General features: G+C 37.6%; 1 non-coding gene across 1 annotated transcript; it reads left to right on the top strand.

Moving 5' to 3' along the window:
- Window positions 1-1,462: 1,462 nt before the first annotated feature.
- Window positions 1,463-1,567, top strand: LOC141709420 (small nucleolar RNA R71). Its single transcript, XR_012569997.1, has one exon. It is a non-coding gene; the product is annotated as a small nucleolar RNA R71 (small nucleolar RNA).
- Window positions 1,568-11,424: the final 9,857 nt, after the last annotated feature.

Here is an 11,424-nt window from a genome sequence, read left to right as displayed (position 1 = left end):
ATATATATTTGGTGAATAAATTCAAATCTACCAGAAAGTTTTAAAGTTTTGTGTTTTATTACTTAGTGTTTTGATTTCTATTATTCTTCCATTCCGCATTATTGCAAATCAAACACTGTTATATATATTAAGTTAGAAATTTTTTAAAATCTCAAAAAGAATCCAGAATTACATTCAACTCCCCTTCTGTAATTCTTGTTGTATTGTTTGGGAATAACAACAGCACTGCACTCTTCCGTTAGAGCAACAGTTTCCAACTCCTCAAATTTTAGCTTCCGAGATAGAATACCCTTTATGAACTTAACATAGCTCGACATCTGTTCTAGAGCTTTCGCAAAAGGTATGTTAATGTGTAACTTCTTGAAAATCTCCAGAAACTTAGCAAATTGCTTGTCGAACTTCTGCTTCTGAAGCCTTTTAGGATATGGAGGAGGTGGATAGACTTGTTTACCCTGTATTATGCTCAAGAGTGGTGTTTTCAGTAGCATTTTTCTTTGGTTCCACCTCGCCATCCTTCTGCGAAGCCGTTTCAATAGAATTCTCACTTTCTGGAAAAGGGCAGGGCGCAAGCGCGCTTGGTATGGGCGCGGGCACGCCTACCTTTTGGAAGAATTTTTCAGAATTTGTGTTTTGATGATTTTGGGGGCTCGCGACCTTTCCAGACCTCAGGGTGATTGCCTTAAGCTGTTTTTTGACTTTCCTCTTGCCTGGATTAGCTTCCGTATCACTCTAAAGAGTTCCTTGTGGACAGTTCAATAAGGCGTTAGAAATTCACCCTATTTGATTCTCTGGAGTTTTAATTGAAACCGCTTGGATCTTGTACATAAGCCTCAACTCTTCCAATTCATATTTTTCATTCGAAGATTGGCCGGCACCTCCATGAGATTGTTGTTACATTCCATGTGGCTGAAATTGCTGCCTTGGTGCATGTTGTTGTTAAAAATCAGGGGGATTGAATTGCTTGTTTTCAAACTGGTGGTAAGGCTGTTGTGGCTGTTGCATACCACCCTGATTATTGCTCCAGCTAAAGTTAGGATGGTTGCGGTTGTTAGGATGATAAGTGGAAGGAACTGGTTGCTGCGACCTCTGAAAGTTGCTTACAAACTGAGCTGATTCACTAGATATAGCACATTGCTCCGTCACATACGATCCTGCACAAAGCTCACAAACACTAGTTATCTGATGAACACCATAGTTGATCAGAGAATTGACCTTCATCGTCAATGCCTTTAGCTGAGCAGTGATAGCCGTAGCTGTATCCACCTCCAGAATTTCTGCTACCTTGCCTTGTGGTAGTCTTTAAGTTGGATTCTGATATTTATTCGCAGCCATTATCTCAATTAGCTCATAAGCTTCCTCATAGCTCCTAGCCCATAAAGCTCCACCTGATGCTGCATCGAGCATAGGTCTTGATTGTGCTCCCTAACCATTATAAAAGCAATTGATCACCATCCAGTCAGGCATTCCATAATGAGGACACTTCCTAAGCATCTCCTTATAACGCTCCCAAGCTTCACATAAAGATTCTCCCGATTGCTGCGGAAACTGAGTAGGAGTATTCCAGATTGCAGCTATCTTTGCCATAGGGAAGAATTTAGTAAGGAATTTTTGAGCAAGATCCTCCCATGTCGCAATAGAACCTGGTGGTAAAGAGTGCAACCAGCTCTTAGCTTTATCCCTCAGAGAGAATGGGAAAATTCTCAGTTTCCCCGCATCTTCAGAAATATTATTGAACTTGAAGGTGTCGCAGATCTCGATGAAATCCCTAATATGCATATTACGATCTTCCGTTGGAGCACCCCCAAACTGGACTGAATTATGCACCATTTGAATCGTGTCAGGCTTGATCTCAAAGGTATTAGCTACGATGGCTGGCCTGGCAATGCTAGATTGAATGTCATTGATCTTTGGTTGAGAATAATCCATCAACTCTTTCGTTGTTGCTGCTGGTTCTCCCATTATAATGGTCACTTCTTCTTCTACTTTTTCAACTTCTTCAAAAACTTCTTTTTCCTCTTCTACAACTTTGTCTAGTGTTTCCTTACAAGATTGAGAACGTGTCCGCATACACGCTCCCTAGAGTATCTGAAACACAAAAACAAATAAACCTTGTAAGTAAAGTAATCTGAGTCAGTGAACTTTAACGACCACTGATGTCAAGCACATAAACTAAAAATTAACACTGAGTCCCCGGCAGTGGCGCCAAAAACTGGTTCGCACTAAAACATACGCGAAAATACACGCAAGCGTACGTGATCACTAGTTGTATACGATTTAAGTCGAGTTCGTTCCCACAGAGACCGATTTAGGTTAAGTTCAGATTATGCACTTATGCAACAATGTATCATTATCGTTCACAGCTAAGACAAGTAACAAATTTGAATTGATTAACTCCTAAGAGATTATACTAGCATGCATTAACTAAGAGATTAAAAATGAATTACTTATATAAGAATAAAACATGGGATTCTAACTTCATTAAATATTTTATTCAAAGTTTATTTCTTTATCAATAGTATGCGATGGTGGTGATAACTAATCTAGATAACATGAAATTAGTATATGTTATCTTTCGATATACGTATACCCTAGTACTGAGCATCCACTATCAAGATAGAAACCAAATAGACACCAATTATGTTTAGACCCTATATGTCTATAGAATTTGAAAATATAACGGTTTAAGAACAAGTTATCTATTATGATTACATAGGGTGTGTAAGATGGTTAAAATTACTCCACGAAATATGCATGTCAATTCATACATAAACCTATGCTAGCATGGCAAGTTCTAAACCTCTATATTCATTGTCGCTTAAATGGATATTAACAAAAAATCTTAGATATTAGCTACACATCAAAGACGAATAAGCACAACCAAATTAGGAAATCATGAATCACCACACACTAAAGATGTAAAATAATCAACTATTGAAATCCATAAATAGATCCGCTAGAACCTCATGACAACGATTAGTTCATGATCGAACACATTGGCACCATGGGTTCCAATGAAAACATGGTAATAAATAAGTTCAGAATACTATGCAAGAATATAAAAGTACTAGGGTTTAAAACAAGAACAAAACAAGCATTCAAAAGTATCGCCTAATTCGAAGAATGCAAAAGTGAAAACTAAATCTTCTTCTCCTTAGCCGTCTCGTGTACTCTAGGTCTTCTTAATGTCCTCCCTTGCTTCCTTATTATTAAAAATATATTCTTGTCTTTATATATAGGCTCCTGGATGATCTGGGCTCTCGCAATAACCAAATTGTACTAGAAACAGGATTCTGTAGCAATTGACAGGCGCGGGCACGCTCCTTCCTAGCGCGGGCGCGCTCTATCACTGTCCATATAGGCGCGGGCGCGCTCCTTCCTAGCGCGGGCGCGCCTGCTCTCTGGAATTTTTCCTACAGTTTCTTCTTTCGGCACTCCATTCTTTGTGCGATCTTCTGCAACTCCATTCCTGACCTCTTATTAGCATAGAATCATTGTAAAGCTCATATCCACCTCCGACTAATGCCCTGCAACGACTCAACATAAAAACACATCAAAAAACCAAATACTTGAGTCCAAAACACCAACTTAAGCCGATATGAACCGCTCCAAGTGGATATAAATTCCACTTATCACGTAGATAGATTGTGAGAGAAAGAGAATAAAAATAAGAGTGCAAGATGGGAAGGGGATAGTATTTAAAGATCAACGAAAGACCCAGAAATTTCTAACCTTGGTCTAGGCCAAGAGATTGTTAAATAAAGGTAATGGCGCCTATTTGGCCTACGTAATGGACACTAAGAAGGAAGTTTCACTGACATACGTGACATACTCATAGTGAACTAATTTGAGGATTTTTTCCCGTAGGACTTACCAAGATTGCCACCCGACAGAGAAATAGAGTTTGCTATAGAATTAGCACCAGGAACGACACCAATATCTAAGGCCCCATATAGACTAGCCCCAGTCGAGATGAAGGAACTAGCTTCTCAACTACAAGAATTGTTAGACAACGAAATGATAATACCAAGTGTGTCACCATAGGGTGCACCAGTGCTGTTTGTAAAGAAGAAGGATGGTAGCATGAGGCTATGCATATACTATCGAGAGTTGAACACTTTGACCATCAAGAATAGGTAACCTTTCCCTAGGATTGATGACCTATTCGACCACTTAAGGGTGATGTGCACTTTTCCAAAATAGACTTAAGGGCATCATATCACCAGTTAAAAATCAAGATTGAAGATATACCAAAGACTGCCTTTTGCACTAGGTATGGACACTATGAGTTCTTAGTCATGTCATTTGGGTTAACCAATGCACCCGCAACCCTTATAGATTTGATTAACAAAGTGTTCAAGAAGTACCTAGACATATGTGTCATAGTCTTTATAGATGATATTCTAATCTACTCAAAGACAGAGCAAGAACACGCGAAACATTTGAAGATAGTCTTAGAAATCTTGAGGAAATGAGAAGTTGTATGTCAAGTTCTCAAAATGTGAATTTTGGTTAAAGAAAGTTTAGTTTGTAGGACATGTAGTAAGTAGTGAAGGATTTCTGGTCGATCCCGCCAAAATAGAGGCGGTATCGAATTGGGAAAGACCGACTACCCCAAGCAAGGTTAGGAGTTTTGCAGGCTTAGCAGGATATTACTGAAGATTTGTGCAAGACTTTGCCAAGATAGCCGGCCCATTGACTAGGCTTACCCGAAAGACGGATGAGTTTGTGTAAACGGAGAAGTGTGAAGAGAGCTTTCAGGAGTTGAAAAAGATACTGGTGTCGGCACCAGTACTCGCTCTTCCTGATGGAAAGGGAGAGTTCATGATATACAGTGATGCCTCGCACAAGGGGTTAGGATGTGTGCTTATGCAGCATGAAAAAGTGATTGCGTAAGACTCTCGGCAGTTGAAGGAATATGAGATAAGGTACCATACCCATGATCTAGAGTTAACAGCCATAGTGTTTTCTCTAAAAATCTGGAGGCACTACCTGAATGGGGAAAAGTGCGAGATTTTCACAAACCATAATAGCCTCAAGTATATGTTCACCCAGAAGGAATTGAACATGAGACAAAGGAGATGGCTAGAGCTGATTAAGGACTATTATTGTGAAATTCTGTACCACCCGGGTAAAGCCAATGTGGTGGCTGATGCCCTTAGTAGGAAAGAAAGACTTAAAATGATAATGACATCCGAGGAGTTGTTTAAGGAATTTGAAAAGATGGAAATTAAAGTGAGGATAATCGGTGAAGGATCTGAAGGACTATTTGAAATCAGGTTATTACCGGAACTAGCCGAGAAAATATGAGTGTGTAAGGAGAAGAAAATAAATGAAGAGAGAGAGACATTGACCGGTGAAGAGGTCAGACGCGAGAAGGATGAGAGAGGGATCATGAGGTATGCATCCCAAATTTGGGTTCTGAATGTGTAAGAACTGAAAGATGAGCTGTTGTACGAAGGGCACAACTCCAGGTATTTCATCCACCCAGGAAGTACAAAGATGTACCGTAGCCTAAAAGATTATTATTGGTGGCCTAACATGAAGAGAGATGTAGTAAAGTGGGTCAGCAAGTGCTTAACTTGTTAGATAGTAAAGGCTGGACATCAGTGACCGAGTGGACTATTACGGCCCCTGGAAATCCGGAATGGAAATGGGAGCATATAGCCATGGATTTTTTGATAGGCCTACCAAGGACTAAAACCAATCATGATTCCATATGGGTCATCACATATAGACTAACCAAATCTGCATACTTCCTGCCAATTAACGAAAGGTACACCATAGACAAACTAGTGGATATTTACCCTGAAAGAGATCGTAGTAAGGCATGAGGTTCCCGTTACTATAGTGTCAAATAGGGATCCAAGGTTTACCTCCCAATTTTGGAGAAGTTTTAAAGAATGTGTAGGCACCATACTGGACATGAGTATAGCTTAACACCCCCAAATGGAAGGGAAAAGTGAAAGGACCATTCAGACCATGGAGGATATGCTCAGGGTCTGTGCCATTGAATTTGAAGGAAGTTGGAATGACCACTTACCCCTGATTGAGTTTGCCTACAACAATAGCTATCACGCTAGCATAGGAATGCCCCGTATAAAGCTCTTTACGGAAGAAGATGTTGCTCTCCCTCATGTTGGAATGAAGTTGGAGAACATAAGATTCTAGGGCCCGAGTTGGTCCAGCAGACCCGAGAAACGGTGGGACTCATCAGAAAGAGTCTAGTAGCGGCTCAAGATAGACAGAAGAAGTACGCCGACCAGACCAGAAAAGATAGAGAGTATGAAGTGGGAGATTCAGTGTTGTTGAAAGTATCTCTGTGGAAAGGAGTGATGAGATTCGGAAAGAAAGGAAAACTAAGTCCCATATTTATTGGACCCTTTGAGATCCGGAGGAGGATAGGACCTCTAGTTTACGAGCACCGTAGACAAACTAGTGGATATTTACCTGAAAGAGATCGTAGTAAGGCATGAGGTTCCCGTTACTATAGTATCAAATAGGGATCCAAGGTTTAACTCCCGATTTTAGAGAAGTTTTCAAGAATGTGTAGGCACCAGACTGGACATGAGTATAACTTACCACCCCCAAATGGACTGGAAAAGTGAAAGGACCATTCAGACCATGGAGGATATGCTCAGGGTCTGGGCCATTGACTTTGAAGGAAGTTGGAATGACCACTTACCCCTGATTGAGTTTGCCTACAATAATAGCTATCATGCTAGCATAGTAATGCCCCATATAAAGCTCTTTATGGAAGAAGATGCTGCTCTCCCTCATGTTGGAATGAAGTTGGAGAACATAAGATTCTAGGGCCCGAGTTGGTCCAGCAGACCCGAGAAACGGTGGGACTCATCAGAAAGAGTCTGGTAGCGGCTCAAGATAGACAGAAGAAGTACGCCGACCAGACCAAAAAAGATAGAGAGTATGAAGTGGAAGATTCAGTGTTGTTGAAAGTATCTCTGTGGAAAGGAGTGATGAGATTCGGAAAGAAAGGAAAATTAACTCCCAGATTCATTGGACCCTTTGAGATCCGGAGGAGGATAGGACCTCTAGTTTACGAGCTCGCCTTGCCTCCTAACTTGCAATAAGTGCACAATGTTTTCCATGTGTCAATGCTAAGGAAATACCATGACGATGTGCAATACGTGATAGAATAGACTTTCAACCGGACCTGACCTACATTGAGCAACCGGTGAGAGAGATGGATCTGAAAGAACAAGTGTTGAAGAACAAAAATTTTAAGCTGGTCAGAATCTTGTGGAGAAACCAGAATATCAAAGAGTCAACTTGGGAACTAGAGGATGTGATGAAGGAAAGATATCCCCACCCGTTTTCTATTTGATTCCAGGATGGAATCCTTTTTCGAGGGGAAGACTGTAATAACCCAAATTTTTGGGACTTTATAAAATATTCGATGAATAGTAACCCTGATGATCGGGGAAATCTTTTTAGCTCACACTATGTTATGCATGGAAAATTTAGTTTCTGAGTTGATTTTGTGATTATACGTATCAAATGAGTGTATTTAAAAGCTATTAGTTTTCGAAGAAAATGAACTTTGTAAAATGACCTTATCTTACGAACCATCAAGGAATACGAGAATCACGTTACAAACCTGAATCTATGGTTCTACAAATTAAAACTCAAGAACAAGGTTTCAAAGCATAAAGGACTTATAAGATATGAATTTACCTCACGAATCGCTTACGAAGATTTATCATGAAAATGAATAAGCGACCAAGCGAATATGTAAGCGAATAAATAAATGTATCAAGACCATGCAAATTCCCATGAAATCCATTCAAAATAATTAGTAAGAATGCAACCAAGAATTATTAATCAAATAGTGATCAAACAAGGAGCATAGTGACCTAGCTAAGATGAATAGTAACAAGCATGTAGGTTGTAGTACTTGGCTAGTAGATTAGCTTTGACAATTGGCCATAATAGAAGATATGTACTAAGATTTTTATATCTAAATATATCACAAATCCGCCACACTTATCCAAAATCACCCAACCAAGCAAGCAACAAAAAAAATTTCTCTTCTCTCTCTCCATTAAAGTCATTCGGCTTTTTTAAAGAAAAGGAAGAACCAAAACTCAAACCTCAACTTCTAGCCATGGACAAATGCTACAATTAATTCCAAAGCTTAATAAATATCAAAATAAGGTAAGATAAATCTTTCATATAATTTACTTAAGGTTTGGATGGTAAATAAATTAATGAAAGTGATGATGAATAGTGTCAAATAGTGACTTTTATTGATTTCTTGATTTTGATGGAAAGATCTAGGACTCTTAAGCACACCCAAGCCTTACCAAGAATTATCCATCAAGAAGAGAACCTCCCAAGCTACCAAGAAAGGTATAAATATTTACCCAAACTTTTTTAAGGTTTAAGTTTCAAGAAAAGTACGGATCTTGGTTATAAACATAGTTTTGATGGTTGTTATGTTAATTTCTTGAATGTTAGTTAGTTAGATACTAAGGTTGATATTGTGGCCTCAAGAACTTGATGTTATTGAGAGTATTAAGTATTAATATGGTGATATGATGATTTTTGGTTAGTGATTAGTAGTTTAGAGCGAAAATAAAACTCGAATTGTAAGCGTAACGTCGATAAAACGGTCGAATCGTAATTTTAAGTTTTCTGCAAAAGTACAGAAAGTATAAACTGTGATTTCTTGAAAAGTAAGACTTGAAAATGATATAGCATATTGTAAGGATCGTTTAGGCGCTTCAATTGCTTGATTTTGGTTTATGGTCCAAAATTTAGGTCCGTTTTAGTGAAAATGATTTACGCGATAAAAACTGCTATGAGTTACGAACTTTGGACGTATAAATGACCGACTTAAAAGTATTCAAAAATTATGAAATTTTTACAGAGAGTAATAATTTGAGTATATTAATTTCCATAAACATTTCAAGTAAAAATATGTATTTTTCAATTTTATAAAAATATCGGAGCTGAGATCACGCGAGTAGAAATCCTTAAGAATCGCGAGTGGAGCCGATGGCAATAAAGGATCATGAAAAGAAAATGAAGTTAACGAGTACTCGTACTTTATTAAAATGACAAAATTAAAGCGAGTCGTGTAAATTGATTATAAGTATTGCATAGTTACTAAGTGAAGATAGATACGATTAGAATCTAACAGAACAATAATGTTCTTAATTTTAGATTTTCGGACGAACTCTAGAGCGCCCTCCACCTCGAAACACCCAGGCAAGTTTACGAACCCGTCTCCATATACTATAACATCCTCCAAACCCGGGTCAGAAGTTTGGGACCACAACACACACACACACCTTATTTAAACCTGTTTATGAATACAATAATATATAGCAATGACCCTACTTACCATTATCCACTTATCGAAGTAGTTAAAAGTATGCGCACAAGCTATCACCTTATTTATATTACAAACATTCCAAATCCCAGTTTATTTATCGCACAACGGAAGTAACTTTATTACAAACTATCAACACAAACTAAGCCACACATCCTCTACTAGCTTATTCCATCTCAACCTGGAAACCTAACTCGCACACTTCTCTGGGGATCCTCGCTACCACCAGTTTCCTTTTTCACTGGAAAATAATATAAACAGATTTACAAGAGTGAGCTAACTAGCTCAACAAGTCACAAATGACAGTCACTGAGATTAACAATGATAAATTGAGATGATATAAGGAACCAAGTTTACTGATAAGCAATGATTAGAATTGGATATTCACTTTTATTTTAAAAATTAAGGTTAGGTTGCTGATCAGTCACACACTGACCCCGAGAAAGGCTCTCAGCTTTGCTCTATATACTGGATCCAAGGCACACATTGGCCTATTATGACCACAAATCTGGCCCGACCACGAATCTGGTCCATATTTAAAAACAATCCAATTCTAGAATCACAATATGATAAGCAATGTAAATCAATAGTTGAATCATAAACAACATTTATGTTGAAGCATAGAATGATTTGTAATTCCATGAAATAACAAGTAAATCATAAAGGTTGGGTTTCAATCAAGGAAAGAATCTGAAAGCTGAAGACCCAAGGGTTCAAGAGTTATAATAATTGGTATTTTGTTACAGAAGATATAATGGATGGTATGTTAAGAAATATCATATCAGGAATCAGTATGTGGTAGATATGTATTTGTGGAGTAGTATCGTATAGGTGTGGTTTGTATCTGAGGACTCAACAATCAACGGTTTATGAAGAATCAGGCTTATTGCTCAAGATCAATAAGAATCAGGGTTTGGGTTAAGTACTTCAAAGTACTTGCAATATAGAATAAGAACTGTTTGGAATAGTTGTAACATAATGAAAAGAATTCAAAATACTTGTAATACCATAAAAAAGAATTGGAACACTTGCCTTATCAATCCGCTTTTACTTTACTAACACTTGTCAGTTGGTTCCCACTCGTCAATCACTTGTTTTCCCTTTCTAAGTCTCTCTTCCTATGTTAAACATCACATTTATTTATCAATACTCATTCTCATCTCGTTCTATTAGTTACAAGCTTCTACCCTCCCTTCGTTTCACCCTAATCCAACGTACGGATTGAAAGTTATGAATAAAACAGTCAAACAATGCACGTACAGTCATTTTATATATCAATCAGATCACATATGGCACATAGCACGTAAGATATTCAATCCAAATAATTTTTCAAAGAAGATTCGGTGTTAACATGATTTTCCAGGTATTTAATATGAATTTTTGAACATTTTTCGGAATTTAAACGGGACTCCAAATTATTTTATAATTAAGTAACAGGGTTCTAATACCCGAATCTAACTTTAAAATAATTTTATAATAATTATCGAACCTTGAAAATAATTTTAAATAATATTTTAAAGCTAGAAACTATTTTTCGGAATTTTTAAATCAAAATGGTTAATTAAATCTAATTAATTAATCAATTAAAATAATTAAATAACTAATTAAATCAATTAATCAATTAATAATTAAATTAATTGATTAATTAAATAATTAATTATCACTTAAAAATAATTAATTAAATTGATAGGAAATAAAATAAGACCTGAGTATGTAATTAATGTCGCATTAATTATATCAGAATTGGGCTGAAAGTTAGGCCCATTTGAGAGGGCCCAAAACCCTGAATATTAATTAATTTCGTAATTAATTACTAAGGGATAAGTCAGGTGATAAGATGAGTCCTAGTGGGGAAATAAATCATTGTAGATTGGCCTCCAAGGAACCTCGTGGGATAAGGAATCAGTTTCTTACCTCTTAGGACTCCAAAGTCCATTCTAATTCTGAGACTTGCCCATCAAGTCTCCTAACCCGAGTCCAATTCAAGGACCCAACATCTATATAAGGGGTCTCACCCTACAGATCAGAACTACGTTTTTTGACTTGATCCTTGGCAATCATCAAGGTACGTA

This window comes from Apium graveolens, chromosome 2 (genome assembly GCF_009905375.1).
Source record: "Apium graveolens cultivar Ventura chromosome 2, ASM990537v1, whole genome shotgun sequence".
Lineage (NCBI taxonomy): Eukaryota > Viridiplantae > Streptophyta > Magnoliopsida > Apiales > Apiaceae > Apium > Apium graveolens.
This window is presented reverse-complemented; position numbering and strand designations above follow the sequence as displayed.